Consider the following 24,543-nt stretch of genomic DNA (forward strand, 5'->3'; position numbering starts at 1 on the left):
AGAAAGACAAAAAATGTGTAACAGATACACTGATTTTTTTTTTTTTTTCTATACTCAAGCTGAGGTCTGGTAACTCAAACACAGAGGCTGGAGACTTAGTACTCTATTATGTCAGTTTTACACCAGAGTAAATCTGAGTAAAGAAGAAGTCTCACTATACACTACATATGCCAGACTGATGCCACGGGTATCTGAACTGTTTTAGCCATTCCTGATGAAAGAAATTCTGAGAATACACGTAAAGTTGAAATAAAATGGCAGCTATTTAATTGAAGATTAGGATAATGTTTGGGATTAATGTCAGAGCTTATACTTTAAATCCTTGCATAGTAGGACAAAGTTGGTTTTAAAACTTCTTTGGTCAGTGAGGGGCTGTACAGCACGACAGATCTTCAACTCACGGTGTCCTTACATGCCAACTCCCCTGCTGCTGACAGCTTGGCAAACACCACCCATCTCCTGTCATACTGTTCTGTGCACACACCCGTGCTTTGCCCATTGCACTCTTCCAGTTTTGCCCTGTCCCTTCATGGGAATGAATCACCTTGCTCCCAGCCCTGCAATGCCAATAGCCCAGTGCAGCCATTCTCTGTAATGAGCCTCAGCTCCCTGAACCCCGATCCCAAGCTTGGTGAGCACAGAGTGTTTCTGTGTGTGCTGTCTGTGACCAGCTGGGGATGGAGGGAAAAGCCCACACCACTGGTCAGCAGGGTCAGCTGTACAACCCTGAGGGTGAGTTCTGTGGAAAGCCACTTGAACTGGCTTTGCAGAAAATGTTTGTCTGGTGTTTGCTCTCCTCCCACTGGAGGGCTCTGTCAGCATGACAGAACTGGCACAAGTGGTCTGGTTGTGATGGGCAACAAAACCAAATACAGTGGGACAAGTGATACTGAGTTTATCCACTAAGCTACAGCATCAGGATCCTTAGAGGCAGTACCCATGTGAAATCCCCACTCCTGGTCCTTTGCCCCTCTCTGCAGTGTCCTTGAGGCATGTGAGGAGCATTGTAGCTCCTGTCTGTCTGTGGCACTCAAGCTCTCTTTCTCCTCTCTCCTCAGAGAGGCTCTGGGGAGGATTGCACTGGGGGCACATCTCCAATACTCAGGTGGGGGTGTGGAGAGGACCTCCAATGCCACCTTACAGAGTGAAACCTCCCTGGGACAGCTCTTAAACACAGCCAGGTCAGGTCAGACTGAAGGAAGGTTAGTAATAGGAAAGAAATTATGTGCACAAAATAAAAATTTGCAGGTTCCATAAAGATTATTATGTTTAAAATAGGTATATCCTAATTTTTAAGGTGTATGATTAGACTTAAGTAGAGTTTTAGCAGTTTTAAAATAAATTAAATGTAAATCTCAGAATCCTGAGTTCAATTTGTTCTCCCTAGGTTTAATTCTCCTCATTTGCATGATCATGTACAGAGTTTTGTCACTTAGCTGGTACCTAAAGGTGCCATCATAAGGAAATTGAACAAAATCCTATCATGATTCATAGAACAAATACAATGAAAATTTTAAAACTGCAAGTTACCATGTGCCATCAGTACAGGTGCCCTAGTAACATCATATGAGAGAAAGCCTTGCAGCTTTGTTCCTGTGTGGTTCTTAGCTCCTGGAGATCCACCATCAATCACCATTGGTCACATGCTGTGTTGGCTTTTCCATGCAGGAATGAACTCACAGGGACTTGCAATTGAACCACAGCTGTTTTGTTTTTTTTTTTACCAGCCAACCATTATTAATGAATTTCTGTCCTTAAAATCCAACCTGGATTTGTCCCAGGTTAGTGGTGCCCAGGACAATTTTCAGCTGAGATGACTGGTTTTTGAGTCATGGGAAAAACTGCAGGTTTGTGAGTAGCATGCAGTGCATGCTCTCTAAATTTCTGATGGATCTCAGGGTGCCTTGCCTTTTCATCAATCATGCATGCTTTTGGCTTTCAAGCATTTCGTGGCAAATCTCATCTGACAGATTTTATCATCCTCTTATATTTCCTTTACACTTCTCAGACTAAGGATTTCAAAAGCAAAGTAGAAGTTCTATCAGCATCTATATGAGAGGCAAAAGTAGGGCAATTATATCTTTCTGTATTTCCCTCTAGGAGAGAATGGCACAATTGAGAGAAACTGCACTTTTTCTGGAAAGAGATTCTGGGTCTTCTTCTGACTAGAAGTTTTGCAAAAGTTCTTGCCTCTTAATAGATATAAGTTGATCTGAGTTGTGAGAAATTCACACACTATTAATCATCAGATGTATTAATGTATAGATTTGTATAGATTCTCTGAAGTTTTTGTCAACCCAGTTTCTTAACAAGGCTATGCTGTTTCTCTACTTAAACTGTAACAAATATTTAATTTCTGAAAAAAACCAACAAAAAACAAAAAAAACCCCAAAAAACCCAAAAAACCCCAACAACCTGAAAGCCTCCTCCTATCATGCTGTTTCAAAATAGAAAGCTATTGTGTTGCTGATTTTGTATTTCTAAATAATATTAATTTTCAAAGCAGATAAAATTCAATCTTTTTGTTTGAGTGATTTGAAGAGTGATTACTTCTTAAAAATGTATTGTTTAACATCTTTAACAAGATCAGCCTGCAAGAGGGTAGGTGGAAGGGGCAAGTCACTGCCCTGTTAAAGGAAATTAATTATGCTATAGCATACTTAGGAAGGTGGACTTTTTTAAAAGCTTTTTTTATTCTCATGTGATTTATTATTTGGTACTCCTCAACCCAAACAAAAGAGAACAATATATTTAGAAAGCTCATTTTACAATTTCTTTGCCTTGTTCTGTGGTGGGAGTTGGGTGTAATTTGCAAGGGTATGTTTCTGGTTGGTTATGGGGAGAGTGCTCTCACATTTTCTATGCTGGATACATAAATTCACTTTTATATTTCAGATAAAGACAAAATAGCCTTAGTTAGTGGCTTGCTGTGGGTCCACATCTATACTCCTCTGAAGCAATGCTGTTAGCCCTGCTAGCACTCCACTGCATACCATGTGAGGCTGTGGCCAACAGCAGCTGCTGGCCCTGCAGTGATGGATATTTGAGGCAAACTCACTGTGATGCCTTAAGTTTTTAGCCTTTACATTTTTCAGATTCTGTACTGCATGAGTGTATAACTCTGAGCTCTATATAGAATGCTAGTTAGCTTTCTTCATATTTTGGCAGACTAAACAATCCTTCAGGGACTGGGAACCAAGGTCACACCATCAGCCTCAGGCCCTGAGACGTTTAAACAAAAGTGAATCTGGGAGAAAGCCAACCAGGGAAATATGACTTCATTACCTGAAGCTGTAATTGGACAATTAACCGCTGATATGCAAATAGACCAAACTTATATCAGTCTGAGAAACTTGTGACTATCATCCACCTTGGGTGTAGCCTCTGCGAAGCTTTGCACTGCTCAAGGTGTGCCTTTGAAGGCCATTTAATAAATACCTACTTTATTCTTTTAACTTTGTCTAGCCTCCGTTATGAATAACAAGCTATCTATTTTTTTTTTTAGGTTGCAGAGTTAAAAACAAGTCAGACCAGTTGCTGATAAGTTAGTTTCATTGTTAAGAGTTCTTCTTCAATTACCTGTTAATGGTGGGTAATTAACCATTGTCCCTCTGATGCTTGCCACTTGCCAGGGAGGGACACCAGCACCTTCCAGGTACCAGGAGGATGGGAGTGGCATCAGAGCCAGTATGCAGATGAGAAATGCATTGCACCCCGAATTTTTACAGTTTTCCCAGGAAAACCCCTAAGAATTACGAGCCAACACAGAACTAAGTGACCTAAGTGACGTCTAAGGATGGGAACGTAGTCCAGTACCACTTGTATCCTTTTTGCTTCTCACCCTGACCTAAAAGATGTTGATTAAAGAGACGACCCAGGGTGTTGGACCAAAAAGGTGGAATCTGCTAATCTCCCGTGAGGACGGAATCCCCAGCTCTGTCTGCAGACCAGTGGACAAAGCTGCATCACCCTCCTTCTCCGTGCCACGCCTGGGAGCACCGGCGGTGTGGGCGCAACCCGTCGATTTCTCCCCACCAGAGCTGATTCTTCTTAATAAAGGCATTAAAAAGGAGAAAGATCTCCTGCCCATTTATTTCAGCCTCTGTTCCAGGTAGCCTCTCCAAGGCATCAGCTGCATCTGTCAGGGGCCGGTAGCCTCCAGGCAGTACAGGTATAACACTCAAGTACAAGCACAGCACATCCTTATCACCTTGCCATGGAACCAGGGCATAAAATAATTGGTGACAGTGTGCAAGTAGAGCTTGTCTCATCAGCAGCCCTTTTGAGCAACATCAACTGTTTGGTAAGCCACAAGTAGCTTGGAAATTGGGAGTAAGGCTCCTTTGTCATGATCATTTAGTAACTAAAAAACCATGAAAGATCTGTGCTAACTTCCTAAACTAGGCACAACTTCTCTATCCAGCCCATGCCAGGTAAGTCAATATTCTAGTTACTGAGCAAAACCAGCCTGCATTGATACTTGGCTGCTATGGTCCCAGTAGTTCTGTACTCTCCTCAGAAAAAGAAAGCCTGAAAGCGGGGGTTCCCATCGAGTTTTATACTGCAATTCCTGGGGCTATAAATCTATTCAACCCTAATCATTCTCCAATATGTTTTCACCTCAGCACTAATGGCTAGTTTGCCCCATAACTGAGGCAGATTTTATGATATTTTGTCTCGTTCAATTGTGCTTTTAGTGGCTGGAAGGCTTCCATATAAATTAATCTCTTGTCTCTCCTTCAGAAAACAAGGTCAACTATAGCATCAGTTTAATATATGGGTCTACAGGTCTACATCTATCAAGACTTCTGGATCTTGCAGTTGTAAGTGACAATTTCAAAGTGTGAAATCCTTTGCTAGTATCAAAGAGCAAAATCTGCTTTAAAATAATTAAAACTACTTTGATTTTCCTATCTCCTCTGTTTACTCTCAATTAAATTCAAACTTGTCTTGCTTTTTCTGCCTTGAGGGTAAGATTTCTTTGGTGTTTCCTGTCTACTTCTTGTTTGACACAGTCTAATGCCCTTTGTTCTTTTATTCCTCAACAGTCTCTCTGCTCCCCTGCCTCCCCTCTCCAGCTTTTTTCAGTCAGCTTGGAACCATGGTTGCACTTCCCCACTGAGCTTTTCTCACACCCAATTAGACTTTCAAATATTCATTCCTGTCTTGTATTTGTCAGAATTACTGTTTTATCTAGTTTCAGTATCTGTGGAGACCCCCTTCACCTATGTTCTTTCCTAGCCATGCTGGAGGGCTTCTTTCAGTTCAGACGCCCCTTAATGCAGTCTCCAGGACCACTGGCACTTCCCCACATCTTCCTTTCCATCTTATCTTTTGGTGAGCCTGTGCTCTCTGCTTTCTACTTTAATATCAAACACCATTCTCTTCAGCAGCTCCTCTGGAAGATCCCTATCCACTGTGTGTTCAAGTTTCACCCTCAGTCCTCCTCCTTTTATCTTTATAGTTTCTATTTTGACTGCCTTATCCTCCTCAACCATTTCTGTTGCTTACAACTATTTTTTTCCTACTGTTGTGAATTTTTGTCTCTGACATAGCTTCTTTGGTGTGACCTTGCCATTTCAAACTCTCTCCACATGAAGCTTTTTTAGCTGTCCCTGGGATGTTCTTTTGTCCCTTTTCTGTTTGTTCAGAATTTTACTGTCCTCCTTATCTTGTAGCCTTACTGTTACATTTGAGCTCTCATTCTCTTTGTCTCTCCATCTACTCACTTATTAAATATAATAATTTTATTCTATGTAGCATTACCAAGCCTATTCATGACAATTTATCTTTGTTGCCACAATACTTATCTTTTTCTGCCCTCATTTCTAATCATGCTTTTGCTGATTCTGAAACAAGTTTGCTAAACTCATCTTCACCTTCTCTTCTAACCATGTCTTCATCCAATCTGAATCATTTCACCTGCTTTATGAGTGTAAATCTGTAACCCTTTTGAATGCCTTGGATAATCTGTCCCTCCAAGAACCTCTCAGAATTTACCTACAAGCTGCAACCCATTCTTCATCCTTCTCCTCCCCCGACCCCCTTCTGTTTTGTTTTTTTTTTTTCTTGGACTCCCAGACTCTTTATTTCATTGTCCTTTCTTTCCAGGCTTCATTTAGGGAGGAATAAATATTCTAGGTTCTGTTTCTTCATCCTATCTCTGATATGAGCGGCAGATGAATGCCTTTAATGCTGTTGTGATGGTCATACCTGCCACCAGCAGATATACTAAACATCCTATAGACTAGAGACACCATGGAAAGATGCAATGGAGTGAGCTTCTTAACTGAATTTATTACATCCCTTTGATTAAACATCGATTTATTTACAGCGTTTTCCAGAAATTCTCATATCACTGCTAGTGATCTGCAATTAGTAGTTTTGTCTCACCATCCAGGGAGATGGGGAGCAAACAGGTAAGAGGGAGATCGTTTTTCTGTGCTCCCTAATGAATTGTATTAGATGAAGGTATGGTCTCATTTCTTCATGAGAAAAAGCAAGCATTTCCCTGCAGAAGCCAGCTGGGAACATTAAAACAGGGCAATAGTAACTTGTAGGCAGCATTTTAGCCCTGAAATAAGCAGTGTTACAAGTAGTGGCTTTGTCTTTTTATGTATTGTTTATAGGACTATCCTTCACTTTATCTTACAGCAATAATGTTCATGGCATTCTAGCAAAAACGGCTTCTGCAGTTATTAAAATGCTGAGGTGTTTACTTTCAAATTCTCTGTTACAGCATTTTTTCTTTCTCTTGGGCACCAATCTTTAAAGAGACACGTCAACAAAATTCAGTAGTACTGACTTAATTCTGTCTCTTTCTAAACCTCATTGCTCAAATTGTTACAATGTCCTCCTGGAGACTAAGCCTCAACTGCATTTAGCACCTTTCTTAGGCATCGCCCTGCCAGCCTCAGAGAAAAAATTTCAGGTTACTACCACAGAACATGCACAGTGCATGTTTCCTGGTGCTGTGCTACCTTACTCTGACCTGCAAATGCTGGCACCAGGGGTTAATGCATTAGTTATTGAATTTGCTGGTGAGTTTGCCAGCCAGGCTGTGATACACCGTTTTGTGCTACACGTACCACAATGCTTTAAACTGGACAATGCCAAAACCTCAGGACTCCTTGTAGGACAATTGTAAAATTATATTTTCCATTAACAATTATTCTGTTCTGGAATTTAACAGGGGTACTTCAGAGGAAGAGCACTGTCATGTGAGATCTCTGGCTGCATGATCTCTCCATTCTCCACTGCATTAATTTTGCTGTACCTTCAGATGTTGCCAAGATCATATTTGATTTGCTTATGGAGTGGTGTTAAATTGGCATAGAAGAAGCAGATTATTCACACATTTTCATAGCTTGTGACTAAATGACTGTATAAAATGGCAGTGAAAGAAAAAGAATTAGCAATATGTAATATTAGCAAGATGCCTCCCACCTACCAGCCTGCAATAATTGAAATTATTTTCTTTCACTTTTGGAGGGAAAATACCTTTTATTTTCTACTGAACATCTAAATGGTTGTTTCCTGTTCTGTGTAAAATCACAGAATCATTTAGGTTAAAAAGACCTCTGAAATAATTGAGTCCAAACTTTGAGCAATCACCACCTTGTCAACTACACCATGGCACTAAATGTCACATCCAGTCATTTCTTGAACACCTCCGAGGATGGTGAGTCCACCACCTCCCAGGGCATCCCGTTCCAACGTTTAACAACCTGTTTCAAAAAGAAATTCACCCTGATATCCTATTGGTTTTTACCAATATTACTGAATAGGTGACAACACACCACAACAAAATCTCCCCTGTATCTCCCCTGGCACAGTTTGAGACTGTGTCCTCTCACCCTGTCATTGTTACCTGGCAGAAGAGACTGATCCCACCAGGCTGCAGCCTCCTCTCAGGGAGCTGGAGAGAGTGACAAAGTCTCCCCTGGGCCTCCTTTTCCCCAGGCTAAACACCCCCAGCTCCCTCAGCTGCTCCTCTCAGACTTGTGCTCCAGACCCTTCCCCAGCTCTGTTGCCCTTCCCTGGACACACTCCAGCCCCTCAATGTCCTTCTTGTAGTGAGGGGCCCAGAACTGGACACAGCTCTCGAGGTGTGGCCTCACCAGTGCTGAGTACAGGGGACAATCCCTGCCCTGGTCCTGCTGGCCACACTGTATCTGATCCAGGCCAGGATGCCTTTGGCCTTCTTGGCCACCTGGGCACACACTGGCTCTGTTCAGTCCCTGTTATCAGCATCCCCAGGTCCTTTCCCAAGGGCAGCTTTCCAGCCACTGTTCCCCAGCCTGTAGGACTGCCTGGGGTTGTTGTGACCCAAGTGCAGGACCCAGCACTTGTTGAACCTCATGCAGTTGGTCTTGGCCCATGAATCCAGTCTGTTTGGATTCCTCTGCAATGCTTTCCTACCTTCCAGCAGATCAGCACTCCCACCCAACTTGGCATAGTCTGCTTAGTGCAACCTATCAGCATTACAGCCTGATAAAAATCTGTACAGTAGAAATTACCAGCCATTGAAATTCACTGGTAACAGACAATGGAAATTGTTAACATTCAAGAGTGAAAACTTCACCCTTTTTTTTAAATTTATCATATGCACAAATGTTAATTACATTTTTAAATGCCTGAAGCCTACAAATTTTGAGAGCACAAAAGAAACTATAGTAACCTGTTAGACACTTGTCCTTTTCTTTTACTTTTCCTTGGCACCCTTGATAAGTGAGTGCTAATAGAGGGGCTGACAACACAAGTGCATTTGTGATGCAGAACATCAAGCTCAGGGTTAAAGACCAAACCTTGAAGAAAAGAATGGAGCCTTTTTGTTGTGGAAATGAATCTGTAATAATGTTCCCAGACTATAAACTGGTAGCCTGGCGTGGCCAAAACCATAGGAGCTTTTTCAAAATCTTAATCAAAGTCAGCAGTTTTTTTTTTCTCCCTGTTAGGGTTTTAGTGAAGAAAAATGTGACATTTTATATGAACAGTTTGTTACTCATATAGCTCTTAGCAATGGGGCTGGAGAATATCAAGGCAAAGATTTTACTGTCCATTCATGAGCCTATTAGATCTATTAGTGAGATAAAAATTCTGTGGACTGAAATGTTCTGTTTCCAAAAATTAAACACCATCTAAAAATCAGACTCTGCAAAATGTCAGCTGTGAACAGGAATTCTTAGCAATCTTTACATGACTATCTACTTATGTGTGCTTAAAGCACCAAATGGAAGAGGCAGAACAGCCTGTAGTACCATCTGTCTAAGGAGTTTGGTAATTTAATGCCACCATTATTGTTAATGTATGTATTGTATTTCTTTCAGTACCTAGATGTTATGAGTGACCTCTAGGTCAAGTCAGTGGGCTCATACCTGGGGTATGTTTCTGGCCTCTCCCTCTCTGCCCCTGTAAAAGCTTTCCTGTCTCCTGCCTCCCGCTCCAGAGTGTCATCCCTGCCTTCCCAATTCCCTACAAGGACAGTATGGAATCTTCTTTTCACTGTCTGCTTGTCTCCAACTATGGGGGAGAAGGAGGTAAATTTTCCAGACAAGGAAGCCAGTCAGGGGGAAATGCAGATTACCACCAACATTTATTGGAACAGATTTTATGAGTTACACAACTATTAGTAAGAGAATAAAGCAGTCACTTTAACAGCAGGTAATTGTTGGTACAGTCCCCCAGTTACCCTCTCAGTCATTCATTCTACCCAGCTAGAGCAGCAGCGGGGAGGCCAGCTCTGGATATTCACTGAGAAGCAGAGGTTCATAGTAGTGCACCAGGAGCTTTTAGGAAGGTGTTCAGAAGCCCCTTTCTCCCTTGTATCAGCCCTGTAGACTGTGCTGTCTCTACATATGGCAGCCACCACCTCCTTGACTATGGTGTGACTTACAGAGGCCTGTGCTGATGCTCTTGCCATTCCAAGGTGATGGCCTTAGACAATCTGCAAGGCTCTTGCTGCTCTGAGTTTTATCAGCTACCTCAGATTCAAGAGGAACACAAGTCTCCAGAGCTTATCACCTTTTGTGAGACTTCCACATGCACTCTCTCTCCATACTCTTCCCCTTGCTGTTTTCTGGTGACATCACCTGTGTGCACACGTGTGTATCTATCTACAGAGCCATTCCCCAAATTCACCAAGAAGAGGGGGTGAAGGATCAGTAAAGTGTAAGCAGCCCTTCCTGTGTCCCCCTGGAGAATGGAGTGCTTTGTTTACTCCATTCTGTAGAAAATTCCCACGTCTATGCTGAATATTGCACCATGGCTCTGAGCTAACTCAAACATTAAAGGGTCCCCACCAGTTCAGCATGGCCCTTCATGCATCTCCGAGAACCTGTAGGATCATCCACTGTAATGAGGCATGCACTTTAAAGCTAGCACAGATGTCTCTGTCCTGCATGGCTACTTTGCTGTACCCACACAGCCAGACAGAGCATTTGCCCTGAAGAAAACAGATTTGGGGCCAGTACATAATAAAGAAAAAAGGCAAAGTAGATATAGATAAGGACTGCAATATACTGAAGGTCTCTTAACCCAGCCTGCAACATGACCCTACAGATCACATTGCAGTGCTTTTTCTTAACATTTGTGTTACTGAATTTATTTTTTCTTTACCCTCAAAACATAAAACAGACTCACAAGATATAACCAAGAAGTCAATGACAGATCTGGGCAAAAAGCCCAGAAATGCCTTGTGCCCTATTGCCTGTCCTGTGCATTAAAAATTTGTTCTTGTTTTTCATTTCTTTTTACTGAAATAAAAACTATTCTTAAATTCAATATAAAAGAAACTTCACTGCTAAAATCTTCTGCCTTGATTCAGCTGAAACAAGGCACAATCCCTACAAGAAGGTCTGAATTTGGTCTTTCCCCTTTCCTTTGATGAATTCTTTTCCCAGAAAGTCCAACATAAATCTACTTCAACATGATCTTCAGATTTTTCAGCACTAATTACCCAACCAGACTTATCAGGTCTTCTGAGGCCCTCCCATCCCTGCAGGTATTTGAAAACAAGATCAAACCCCTTAGCAGTCGATAGGGTGGAAATGCGACTCATTTGCAATTGTCTAATATTGCCAGTTGAAGTATGAGCTAGCTATTCATGCATTTTTGCACTGGAGGTGGCCATGAATAGATAAAATATGTATTTTGCTAGCAATTTTACACAAGGTTTGCAGGTATGGCAAGGCAAAAGACTGAAAACACCTATAAGAGACAGAAAGCTGCTCTCCCTAGCAATGCACAATCATTCTCTGAATCTGTTGTTCAGGAACTGAAATGAGCAGTATAACCCTCTCATTTTCCCATCTCTGACTATGCATTGTCATATTTTTCACTTGCATCTGTATTTGTAACATTTTTGACCTAATCATCAAGCAATATATATGCAGGGAAGACAAAATACAATTTTTGCTTACTGACCTTTCAGTCCTGTAACATATAAATTGTTTAAGAAAGCCTGCTGAATATTTTCTTATCTTGTGTCACTGGAAATTTCACGCTGGCTGTGAGACTCGGTAGGATGTTTAATATAGACACGGCATGGTAGGCTGATTGATGGGACACACTGCAACCCTGACAGCTTTCTGTGACTTAAAACATAAAAAAAAAACCACAAAAAAACCACCAAGCACACAACATTTCAGAAGTTTCATCCCCATGATGGCTTGGGCTGCCTTGGGGCTGGTTTCAGGGCAGGGAGGAGGGCTGGGTAGGGCCCTCCCCATCACCCAGCAGCAAGTCCCCACCTCTGTTCCTGGGGCCATAGGTCCAGCCCATTAATACATCCTTCACACCTAGGGTAGAGAGCAAGAGATGGTGCTCTGTAAATGTGGGTCCCCACATTTACAGATGGCAAAAAAGCCATCGAAGATGAGCTGTAAATAAGAGGCTGAGTCCTGGAAGCAAACTGGTTGCAGTAGCAACTTTACATCAGTAATCTTGAGTAAAATTAATGTGGAGCACTCTTATAAGGCTCTCCTTGGTTGGTTTCTCTAACCTATGCTTTTATTTAAAAGTAGTTCAGGTTCCGGCAGTGCTGACGTGTGCTGCCAAACCACTCGAGGTCCACGCAGCTGCCTCAGTTAAAATAGGGAAGAGGCTGGACTCAGGTGAAGTGTGACTTGAACTGTGGCATCCTGCTGTGTTGTTAGTTTAACCCGTAACTTTAATTTTGTCTGACTCCTACTAGCAAAAATCATTACCAGCTGATGTTTTGACTTCGAGGAAGCTAAGAAAAGCTCAATCCTAGCTAGCAGCTGCAGTGAGAAAATGCTGAGATTACAAGTTACTAATGCTCAATCCAAGAGTTCTGTTTACCACTTCACCCATTTATGCTGATGAGTTTATCTTAGTACTTGTGAGCTTGCCAGAGGCCAGCTAGGTTTAAAAGCTACTGTCCAGGTGCATAAGAAAGGTTTGATTAAAGTGGAAGCAGCTGCTGAAGGAGCGTCTGTGCTAGCCCTGCTCCCCGGGTTTCAGCCCTCCCCAGCACAGACATCTCGAAATGAAATGCCAGAGCTTGGCACAGGGCACGGGGCACAAGCTGCAGCAGCAAAGTCTGGCACAGTGTGTGGGGAGGGCCCTGTGAGCAGCTCTGAACAAGCCACTTGCAAGTGCTCCTCTTCCAGAGCTGTTTCCTTTCCATGTGCTTGGGGTTGCCTGCCTTTGGAGACTTGTGGTGTAAGAACGTTGCCTTTACACTTACGATGTTCATAACTGGAATTCTCCACCAGGCAATATTCTCAATATAGTGTGTGCTTAAGTAATTTATTCTTTATTTGTTGTATTGTTTTGCTTTGTTTTCTTTTTTTTTTACCCTTCTTTTTAGGAATCTGTTCCATATAAAATATGGAAAAGCATTAACACTGACTCTTTGAAACCCATGTTTCTTTGGTAATGCTTCCACTATGTCAGCGAATACTAAACCTCCAGTATATCTCTCTGCTCTTAACTTCCCTTTCAAGAACATTCTGAGAAATGTAAATGTCTGTAGTATTGTCGTTTAAAAAAAATTCAATTTAATTTGAAGCAATTATTCAAAGAAAAGTTCTAATAAAAAATTTATAGACACTAGTTAAACATTAATAATATTCAATATATTAAAATACTGACAATGATTTATACTTCACCATAAAATAGAAAGAAGAGTCAAGTAGCATCCCTATCCCTTTTTGCAGCCAATTTCATAAATCTACATCAGAGAAAAGCACAGTCCTAGTCCAATTAAATGTGTGTAATGAAATATTTACATGTATTTTATGACTTTGGGTTATTGAATTTTTAAGAGTTAAATCCAAAACTGCGATTGTATTTCCAGTACATATATTTTATTAATTGTACCTACAAATGTACTTTCAGAAAGATACTTTCAAAGTTTTGATGGGAAAAGGAAGACTAGGGATTATAGGAAAAAGCAAAATTGGGACTATAGCCTGGAAGTTAGAGATGTTGTTTGCACACCCTGAGTATGACATATAGAATACAATCTCAAAATTAATCTTTGTGTTGCCAGAAGGTTGAGGGTGTGATCCTTCCCTTCTGCTCCCCCCTGGTGAGGCCACACATGGAGTGTGCTGGACTCCCCAGTACAAGCATGGATGGTCTGGAGCATTTTCCCTGTCGGGAAAGCTTGGGAGAGCTGGGACTGTTTAGCTTGGAGAAAAGAAGGCCTGGAGAAGAGATCAGGGGGATCTTATGGATATGTCTAAGGCCCAGAACAGGGATATCCAGGGAACAGAGCCAGGTTCGTTCCAGTGGTGCCCAGTGACAGGACTGGAGGCAAGGGGCACAAACTGAGAGGTGAGAAGTTCTCTCTGAACAAAGAGAAACATTTCTTCACTGTGAGAGTAACCAAGCACGGACACAGATTGCTTAGGGAGGGTGCCGACTCTCTAACTTGGAGACATTAAGAAAAACATCTGGACATAGTTCCAGGGAACTCTCTCTGGGTGGCCTTGCTTGGGCAGAGAGCTTGGACCAGATGACCTCCTTCTGACCTGTCACTTCCAACCTCAGCTATGACTCCTTGAAAGGGACATGAGCTGAATCACTCACTCCTGTCTTCCCAAAGAACTAAATTACATGAGTTTCCTCTGTTCTCGTTGCAGCCATGTGCTAATCTCCAGTGATTTTTCTCCATAAGAGGTGATTGGTTCAGACAACTATCATGTGTTCATGCACTTACAGGCTTTCGGGTGATAATTGTTATTGCCCATGTTCTCCACATTTGCAGGGAGATTCTTCAAAATAACAGGGATAACACAAAGCTCACCAGTCCAGCACATCTTTTCCCAAGTGACAGTTTACAAGGAACCACCTTAATTTTAATATTTCCTATCTTGGAATACTCAGCCTTACAGACAATACAGTCTTCTATAATTTTCAAAATTTCTTAGAAAAAGGTAATTATTTTACATCTATTTCCATTTAGTAGATCCACAAAGGACAGTCAATAGACATTTAGTTACACAGCTCAGGCTTCCACTGGATGAATTGAAGAAGCAGCTGGTAACACTTACACAAACCAGCTGCCCTGTGAAGGTTTAGCAATGTGGACTGATTTCTGTTGGAATCATTTGGTGCTGAGTCCCCTCTTTCCAGCAGAGGAACAATGAAATCAGCTTTTGCAGTTGTGCAGTGGCCCGCTGTGGACATCCCAGGAGTGCTGTGGGCTGGAAAAATCCAGCAGGTCAGAACAACAGCAGTGGGATCCGGGTGAGAACGCCCAAGGATGTGCGCTGTGCACCGGAGCAGCAGAGACTCAGGGAAGCAGATTCCTTAGAGCTAAGAAGGTTTTCCTTCTTCCTCCAGTATAATTGTTTTTTCTGGTCAAGAGTGATTTCTGAAGTGAAAAGTCACCCAGAGTTATGAATCTTTTCCCAATGGTATGCCTGCCATAACTGGTATTTATAAGTCTTTTCAGAGGAGATGAAGCATGCTCAGTGCAGATGGGCCCCCAGTGATATTTTCAGCAAACATCCTTTAATTCTGAGATATACAGATATATATATATATATGCACACACAGATTGTATTTTATATATAATTAATATATAGAAAATGTGAATAGGAAATATACAGTATATAGATTTAAAAATATGTATATTTTAGAAACTTGTCATTTGCTCAAAGCAGAAGTTTTTCATGGGCACAGCACAAAGTTTGCTAAGTTGTATTTCCCTGTTGCTATGTGTAAACATAAAGAATATATAAAATATTAGTTCAAGCTCTTGCAGGGTTATTGACTCTTTCCCCCAGTTCTTCTCAGAAACAGCTGAACTGGCTGTTCAACATCTAAGAACCAAAACAAAAACATAACCACCTAGAGCAAAGAAAGAAAATGTACTCCAGTTGGTTGTGTTTGGCAAAATATAAGCCACTGAAAGCAAGAACTTCATGGCAAGACATCAGACAGCTAGATTTATCAGGATCACCTATCGTCATCCATGATGATTTAGCAGAGTTAAAGTGGAAATTGTTGTTGACTATATAGAAGTAACATTATGGTTTCATTTTGCATTTATGGGAAACATCTGGTAATGCTGGAACTTATTCTTACTTTAGATCTCCTAAATCTTGTACCTCATCCCTGAGACACTCATACTAGTTGGCAACTTTCATCCTTGCAACAGAACTCTTGCCCACACCTAAGTCAACATAAATTTACTAAGAAATTAAAAGCATGCAATAAGCATTAGAAAATGTGCAGCATTTTCTGTGGCATTTAATTTTACTTTAAAGACTTTGCATGGTAAGCAACGTGTGGTAGTTATTGCTAGGAAAAAAATTAAAGAAAATAGAGAATTATGGAAAAAGTACCTCTTTAGGGGAAAAAACCAAAACCAAAAACAAAACAAAAAACTTACCTAGAAGCTGAAGAATTAATTTTCAAAGGATTTATGACTTGATGTGGGAGCTGGAGGTGCTTTTAATGAAAAACATAAAATTTAATCTTAAACTCTGTAAGTTGGGCTATACAAGCATTTCAATTACAATAGCCATTATACAAGTGGAGGAGCAGACCTCTGGATCTGCATGCTTGTGTCTCGCTTCCAGCAGTTATTGTGTATTTGGAAAGTATGTGAAGTTAGATCTTATACCTCAAGACATAGAAAATGGGTGTAAAGGGTACAGTCCTGCAGGATGCTGGTACTGTGTCTGTTCATTGCCACTAAAAGGCTCCCTCCAGTCACACCCCAATGGGTCTTGTGTGATGTGTTTTGTTAGGAAACATGCTGAAGGGATTTGCTGGGCTTGGTTCAGGGACCAACACTTTACAACATTAAGTCTGTATTAATTCACACACTTGCATTTGATTCTATATTTCTGCTTTCAGATTGTTGACTTTTTGATTCTCATTATTTTTACTGCCTTTCCAGATTATTTAGGTATCTGATAAATATACATCCAGTGGTTGGTTCTCCAGTGAGGGATTACTTTGGCTGCCCTGTAGCTATCAGGAATGCTATATCACTTGAAAATGGTATGAGAAGTGTCTATTTTTCTAATGAGTTTTATGGCAATTACTTTTATGTTTCCACCCAAATGCATCTGTCTGTCCTAAAAGAGTCATGGTGTAATTTAGTTTGATGGTTATCTTCTGCTAATAAAAGTCTTTTCCTGGTGTCTTTAGCTGAAGGTGCACTTGCTGAGTCGTCAGCTTGCCAGGGCTTGGCTGGATTTGAACCCAGAAACACAAAGACTGAGCAATGGAAATGAACTGTCAGCAGCTTTTGAATCCAAAGTGCTGAATGTTGCCCTGAGCCCAGAATAATAAACTGTGTTTCAAGATGTAGACCCTGTGGATGAAATATATGTTCCGTAAATGGTTCTGAGAACAATATTATGGATAAGCTCCACAAGCTTCTTGATCCAGTTTAGTAGCAGAACACATGGCATTGTTTGGAAATTACAGAACTATTTCAGTGAGGGTGTAGGGGAGTGTGACGTTTATATTAGAGTTTGCAGGTTTGCTTTTGTTTTGAAGAAAAGAGTTTGCTTGTTAAAAAAAAGTATGTAAGAAGTATGCACATATAGGAAAAGGCCTTTGTTTCATTATTAAGTTATTCTTCATATATTTAGTTTTGTACAATTTTTAGTTCTTTAAATGCCTATGCTGATTTCTTCAAGATACCTGTCACTTCAGGCATTGATTAGTTTGAACTTTCTTTCCTAAAAATGAATATTTTAATTGTGCCTCATAAGTTGATAAGAACCCCCAAACCAACAATGTTAATACCAAGCAGCATTTTAACTTTCATTCCTAGATTCAAGTAGCTAAAGGATCTGAGGATGATTCATAAATGCAGAATTGGCTAAGCAATAAAAATCAGTGCATATAAAATATATGTAACTGTAAAATTTAACATTTAGTCATAAAAACTAATGTCTACAGGCACAGGAGAAACCAAATTATTAACCCTTTTACTGCATGCAGGGCTTTTTAAGAGGTTTGTGGAATGGACAAATTTTATATTCATTTTCGTAAACATGGTGAGGAAATACATTACCATATTGTATTCTATAGCAACAATATCTATTAGAAACTATTTACTGTCTTCCCAGTTATTTCTCAGAGAGTACAACAAGGACAAGGCAGTCTGACACTTGGAACTCATACCTAATCCCACAGTTCAGAGATTCTCTGTCAGGGCTGTGGACTTTTGTAGTGATCGAAAAAAGCTGCACCTTATGATCCAGTAATTGGATTGTGTGTCAGAAAAAAAACTCTAAGTGAAAACACAAAAACCAAGTAAAAACAAAGCTCCAGGCAGGGCAAGACAAATTTAGGCAGAGTAAGTCTTGCAAGCCTCTGCTCTGAGGCACTGTAATCTTGGTTCATGTCCAGCAATGGCAGCACTGGGCTGCCAGAGACCATGACTTTGTGTCAGCCAGAGCTGTGGGCTGGCTGCTTTTGCCAGCCTTGCCTGCTTTTCCCTCTATGGAGTGGCTGAAGGAAGCAGAGAAGACACAGCAATTCATATTTTGCAACTGCTGTCTGTCCAAATGAATGTGGGTTTTATCTCTGCCTGGCAATGGTAGGCTCAACTGCAGATTTGATGGGAGAAGCTAACAAGCAATTTACTTAAATGGGTACATATTCAAGGCCCAATTTGTTTCTGACTGATGGCAGTAGTAGTCTACCACTGGCTTAAAAGAAAACTAGATGAGTATTGCTCAGTGACAGTAATATTGCATCTCCTTCTGTATGCTGCAATTAAAGTTCTAGAAGTACTTGTGTAAATGCTTAACATTGTAATGCAGCTTTTGTCTTTGCAGAAGATTTCACCTGGAAATAAACTGGAAAGTGTTTTCCACTTTATATAAAGGAAAAAAACCCTACTACTTTGATCATACATCCTTAGAAGTTCTCTGTATGTCTTTTGCCAAATGCTATAGTCTTTAAATACATTTAATACTCCTACATCATCAATACCACATTCAATACCTGTCCCAGTGAAGGTATCTCCTCTTCCCCTCTCCTCAGAGGGTTCCCTCAGCCCATCTGGGCTTTTTTCAGATCTGAAAGCTCTGCCTTTGAGAGATGTGATTGCTGCATACACCAAGTCACCATCCTATCTATGCTGCTGGCTACTAACATCCATCCTGTGCTTTTGAGAAGGCAAATAAAATTCTGTGCACAGACCTCTCCCAGAATGTTAAAAACTTTTGTTGCCTGTGCCCCCAGGACTTGCCTCTGTGTGTGTGTAGGACTGGGCTTGCTGTCAGTGCACCCCACAGCTCTGAGCCCTCTACACAGAAGCAGTGCCACAGTCCTGCCCTCATATTTCCTCAGCTAATGTTATGTTACCATAAAACGTTTATTTGCCCAGGATGATGCCTAATTATGTCCATGTATAAAGGTGATAGAGTACTTGAATACTCTAGAGGACATTTTCCTAACACCACGTGGTGTGTTTATGATGTGTAAACATTTTTTAGAGAGATAGAGTGGCTGAAAGATCATCAGAACATTGCAGAGATATGCAGGAATGTTGGGCTGGTGGAAGAGAAAAAGCAGAGAGAGTTATGAAAGACAATGGATATTGTGATTGATACCCTAGTTTCATGCTTCCTGTTAGCATTTCTGGAACAGTACTAGGGTTATATGGCTGAGATCATGTCCCTCTGTGGAGAGGAGATGTACAGCAATACCTCCAGAACTTCTCCATAAAGAAATTAGATAGAAATGACTGAAGACAGTTTGCCCCAAGCACATCTAGCACCACATGACCTCCTCCCTCCTCTTAACAGTCCCTCATTTGTTTGGACAGGACATCTTTCCACAGATCAGGATGTCAATCTTGCCCTTTAGAAATTCTCTGCCACTTTCAGCACTTGAAGATTTTGGTGCCATCTAAGAAGCAAGGTGATCATCTTCTCAAATTTGTTTGAATGCAGATTTCAAAGGTGTAGTATAGATGATGTGCCTCAATGCAGTTTGCTGGAACCCCCTGACACTGCACAGCTTCACTTTAACATGAAGTAAGCTCCAAACAGTTCAAACTGACTTGCATGGGTGGAAGATATCCATGACAGCAACCCAGGCCAAGGGTGAAGGAAGGCAGAAGTGGGGCTCACATTATGTCAGCTCTGATTTAAGAAACAGATGCTAAAACATGTTGCTCATTGACAGTGAAGATGGGCTTTTCCCCACTGATATTTTAGTGTTTTCACTGCTAGTGTTGCTCAGTTCTATAAACACCTGATGTAAGGAAACAGGTATTCACATAAGGTATATTGAACCTTGTTCATTAGATGAAATATATTGAGAGGATTGATTTATTCACCATGTTAAATACCACTTATATGCAAAACTCTCTGTTTTCTGACTGGGAACATGAGGACCTGTGTTGATTGCTTGCCGATTTTTTAATACTTGAGTGAAACATTTTGGCAAAGACACAGCATCTTTTCTGCTTTTCATTTCTGTTTTTCACAGTTAAACAGACAGCAGTGCACACTTAGCAACACCACAGAACTTTATTAGGCTTAGAGGCATGTGCAAGAAGCAGCTTTAGAAAAGTACTCCAAGACGTGCTAATCATCTGCCAGAAGTACATATGTTATGACAGAGTTTCAAATGACATGCAAATCTAAGTTTCTCCATTAGAGTGGACATATGTCAAATAGTAATATTAAAATAATTTATTAAATATACATTGTAATAGCAGATAGCTGTTGTCCTTGATGTTTATATAGCATTGATCTCTTTCAGGCTGACAGTCTGTGAGTGGGTGGAGGTACATGCAATCAAAGGATAACTGCTCATGCAGGGTAAGGACTCCACAACGGAGCACTTCCACTCCATAGTGGAAGATAGACCCCACCAGCCCCAAAGCTGCTTCTGGCAGGATTTATTCACGTTATTTAGTCCTGCAGGACTGGATCTCTGTGCTTCTTTCATCAAGTACTAATATATGCAAACACTGAATTGAATTCCAGCTCAGTCTGCTAGAGATGATTTCTTACTATTTGATACTTAGATTGAATAATGGCTTTTTGCCCTCTGTCCTTTTTACTTGAGAAAAAGTAGCTCCTGACACAAAGCCACATTTATGTGATGCCATCATTCAGCCCTACCAGTTTTGTACTATTCCTCTTTAAAATGGAAAAACTGACTGATTTTGGTGTAATAGTGTATCTATTTCTAGAAGGAAGGACGGCAGCATCCTGAGATATGGCAACTCCAAAATGCTGCAAATCTACTGTCTTATGTTAGTTTTGGGGAGAGCATCCCTTTATCAGCCAGTTGGTATAAAGGACAGTTAGTTCAGCACAGGAAAAAAGGAAATACTAAGAATTCAGCCATGATTTTGAAACTAAGCACCCGTCTATATGACATCAAGATCATCAGCAGGAAGTCTTTGCTACTTCTCATCTCACATTTATCTGTTTTGCAGCATTCTACCCATCCATACATTTCAGCAAAAACTCGCTGTGAAATTAAAACAAACGTGAAGTTGCAAACAGGAATAAATAAGAAACAGGGGACAATGACACCTTGCGGCTCTCAGTTATTAGAACAGATTTCAGCAAGTGTCTTGGGATGATCTAGCTGTTTGTCTAGACTTTCTAAGACAGGTTATTTAAGGGCACACGCAGCCTTTGCCAGAACTAAGCTCTGCACTGTGTGGCTCTCAACCAGATGTGGAGCTGGAGTGCTCTGTTCTCTTCCTGGCTGAGGTCCTTCATCACCCCACACAGTAAATTTGCCTCTTCCTTCTCTGTATGTCAACTTCTATTCGTGTTCCACTCCTAAACAAAGCACTTGCATTAAAACAGGAGACAACTGTAATGTTATTGCATTATATCATTGCATACAGCACCATGTTGCATCAAACCACAGGGGAAAGAACCTTTTAGGAGCATTCTGTGAGTGTAACTTGAAGCCGGTTGACTTTCTTGCTGGCAAAACTACACTCGCTCGTGGCTTTTATTCCTGGCAGGTGCTTTTGGAGCTGGGTCTTTAAATCTGGCAGTGCGAACAGCTGCAGCCTGTGGTGGCCCTTTTGTAACATCTTTTTGCTTTTCTCTCTTTCCATGGACAAATCCCAAAACTTTTTCCTTATTGCTGACATAATGGTGCATCCTTCCAAGAATAATAAAAGCAGGTAGGGAACACAATAGCTGGACTTTTGGCTAAATATTTTGTAAATACCACATGAGTATTTTAGGATTAATGACCTGTGTGCATTTGACAGTCGGGGCATTGTCTAATTCTCTATCTTTTCACTTTGCTTCTGTGTTAAATGGTGTCAACAGTCCTTATATACAGAGGAATATTATTAATCTGATAACTGGTTCATCATTTCCCAGGTCCATCCAGCTACCTAAGGTGATTAGTGCATTCTACATGTTTAATGAGCTCTAAATGTGTATTTAAACCATTAATATAATGTACTTTTTCTTTGTACTTTTTTAAAAAAGATTTTTGGTTTAAACCTTGGTGATAAATTAGGAGTGAACAGATCAGGAAAATTATTATTATCTTCAGTCCAAGCAAATTTTGAGGTCACCACTGACAATTGGGCCAACATAATTGTTTAATAAACTTTTGAGAAGAAGGATGTGGGTGCAGAGAGAAAAAAGCTTCATTGCCAGGATGAATGAAACTGCTGCTCATTCAGTGCATGTGTTTGTTTATATGCTGCAAATGGAATAACACTTGTGGAAGCCAAGAAGGTTGTTCTGAATGTTTGTATTTTCAAACATAGCATAGAGCAATTAAGAGGGTGAAGAGCTTGCTAAGTATTGAAGTCATTTGATCACATGTACAAATTAAGTCAAAGGCAATGGAAAAACTTAGAAAAAAGTACTGGGAGAGATGATAAAAGAAAGCATTTAGGAAACATCTTCTAACAATCATAATCTCATTCATCATTGCTACTCAGGCAAAAACAACTTATGCAACAAGACTGTTAGAGGTGAACAACAGGCAAATTGGAAAATAAGACAATAGAAAATTTTATATCATTTAGAAGAGTAAAGGGATGGGGGGAGGGGCTTAACAACTATCAGAAGAGATTCACATTGGGAGTTCTTTGCCATACCAAGAAGTTCTGAATTTTGAATGTATGCTGAGAGTTAAGAATAGCATTTTCTTGAAAACATATCTTGTTCCTTTTTGCTGAAATGATGTGCCAAGAAAGGTAAATACGATATTTCTTTCTCTTTCTAAGAGGAACAGAAAAGGACTGCCCATATGAGCTTAACTTTCAATTACTACAGTGAGAAACGCAACAAATCTATAACTCCATTTTTGAGTTATCTTGGTATACATACCAGATGCAGAGATCAAAAATGGAAACATTAGCTTGTGTATGTTGATGTGGGATCTTTAAATCAGTGCAAATGCAGCATTGCAGGGGGTTGTGCATGCAGCTTTTGGATGTCACAGCTGCCTGCAGTTAAACAATTGTGCATTGAAATAACTACACTAGTGTCTGCATGTATGTGAAGCACTGCTCCTGAATGCAGAAGACTGTACTAAGTAGACTTCATCTGAACTGATCCAAGACTGTCTGGTAATGAGTTTGCATTGAACACAGTGGTACAAAGCATAGATGGTATTGGACTGATCTACTTCAATACACTGATTTGGAAAGAATCACTCCAAACCTTTCTTTCAGTTCATGAAAAGAATTGACATCAGCAATCAGAGCAATTGCCTGGTTCAGGTAGCCACAAAGTATGAAAAGAGAACAGTCCATCTTAGTGGGCTTCATGGAAAGGGAAGAATCAGAAATGGAAGCTAATCTGAGGGGAAAAAAAACAATTAAAAAATAGCAACTCAGAAAACACATGCAGACCATTTAAATTAATACGTATTTATGTGTATAATTTCTCGCCTATTTTTACTGTTCACATAGCTTGTACAAATATAGTTTTGGGCATTTTATTTCCCTATATGTGGTAACACTGTAAAATTACTTAAAAATAAAGTACTTAAAACATTTATTATTATTTTTCCAGTATATTAATGTTGGGATATCTGTTGTACTAGATATTGATGCAGAAGATAATAGTCTTTGTTTTAAAGCAATGACAGACTGGTGGTGTGAAGATACAGATGCCTTAATTCCAGACAGTATAATCTGTGGAATGAAGCCCTAAACAAATAAAATAGTAGGGATGACAGAAAGAAATTTACCTCTCATACAGAAGTCCAAGATAAATGTGTGAGAATCACTGCAGTCTTCCTGTGTTTTAACAAAAATGTGCAGTTTTGCAAAGGCAAGAGTTTTGTCCTGACCAGCAGCAGGGAAACCCTAGGGTGAGGAGAACCATTTGTGACACAGAAATTGTGAGGTATGTTTGCATATAAACTTTTAATTAAAACTGCTGCTCTTACCCTACTGCTGGTGGAAGCCATAAGGGTGACAAATTAGCTCACTTGCAACCCAAGCAGTATGGGTGCTAACTGCTAGAGATTATGGAGCAGTATTAAGTCTGGAAGAAATCTGGTTTATGATCTTGCATGGGGATCCATGTAAATGATCCTGTTTTTTAACACAGCTGTCACAGTTCTCAGAAATACTGTGATGATAAAGCCAGCAAGGCTTGCAGTTACCCATGTACTTACAGATTTGGCTCTAACTTGCAGTGATAATATAAGCATAGGTCCTGGTTAGCTCTGTAGCAAGTTTTGTGCTGGGAAATGCCTGTTCAGCTCCCAGTTTCACCAGGGCTTGGCAGGAGACAAGGCTGTCACTGCAAGACATGCACCAGAGCTCTCTCCCCTGCCTGCATGATGCTGACCTGAGGGTCTCATGGGCTCTCCAGAAAAAGCATTGGCCAAGATGGGCAAGGGCAGGGTGGCCAAAGGAGGCAAATGTCTCTAAGCTGCTGCTGCTGTTGCTCAGGGGAGAGGAGACTCTGCTCCTCAGCACTAAGAATTGCCACTGCACTCTTTGGGCTGTTATTATATATATTATATAAAGTTTCACAATCAAAATGGGAGCCAAATAGGAGCCTTGGTCCTGTCAGAGGTTACAGAACAAATCAACACAGGAGATGGGAAGACACACACTTCTCAATA

Source organism: Passer domesticus, chromosome 1 (assembly GCF_036417665.1).
Source record: "Passer domesticus isolate bPasDom1 chromosome 1, bPasDom1.hap1, whole genome shotgun sequence".
NCBI classification, from domain to species: domain Eukaryota; kingdom Metazoa; phylum Chordata; class Aves; order Passeriformes; family Passeridae; genus Passer; species Passer domesticus.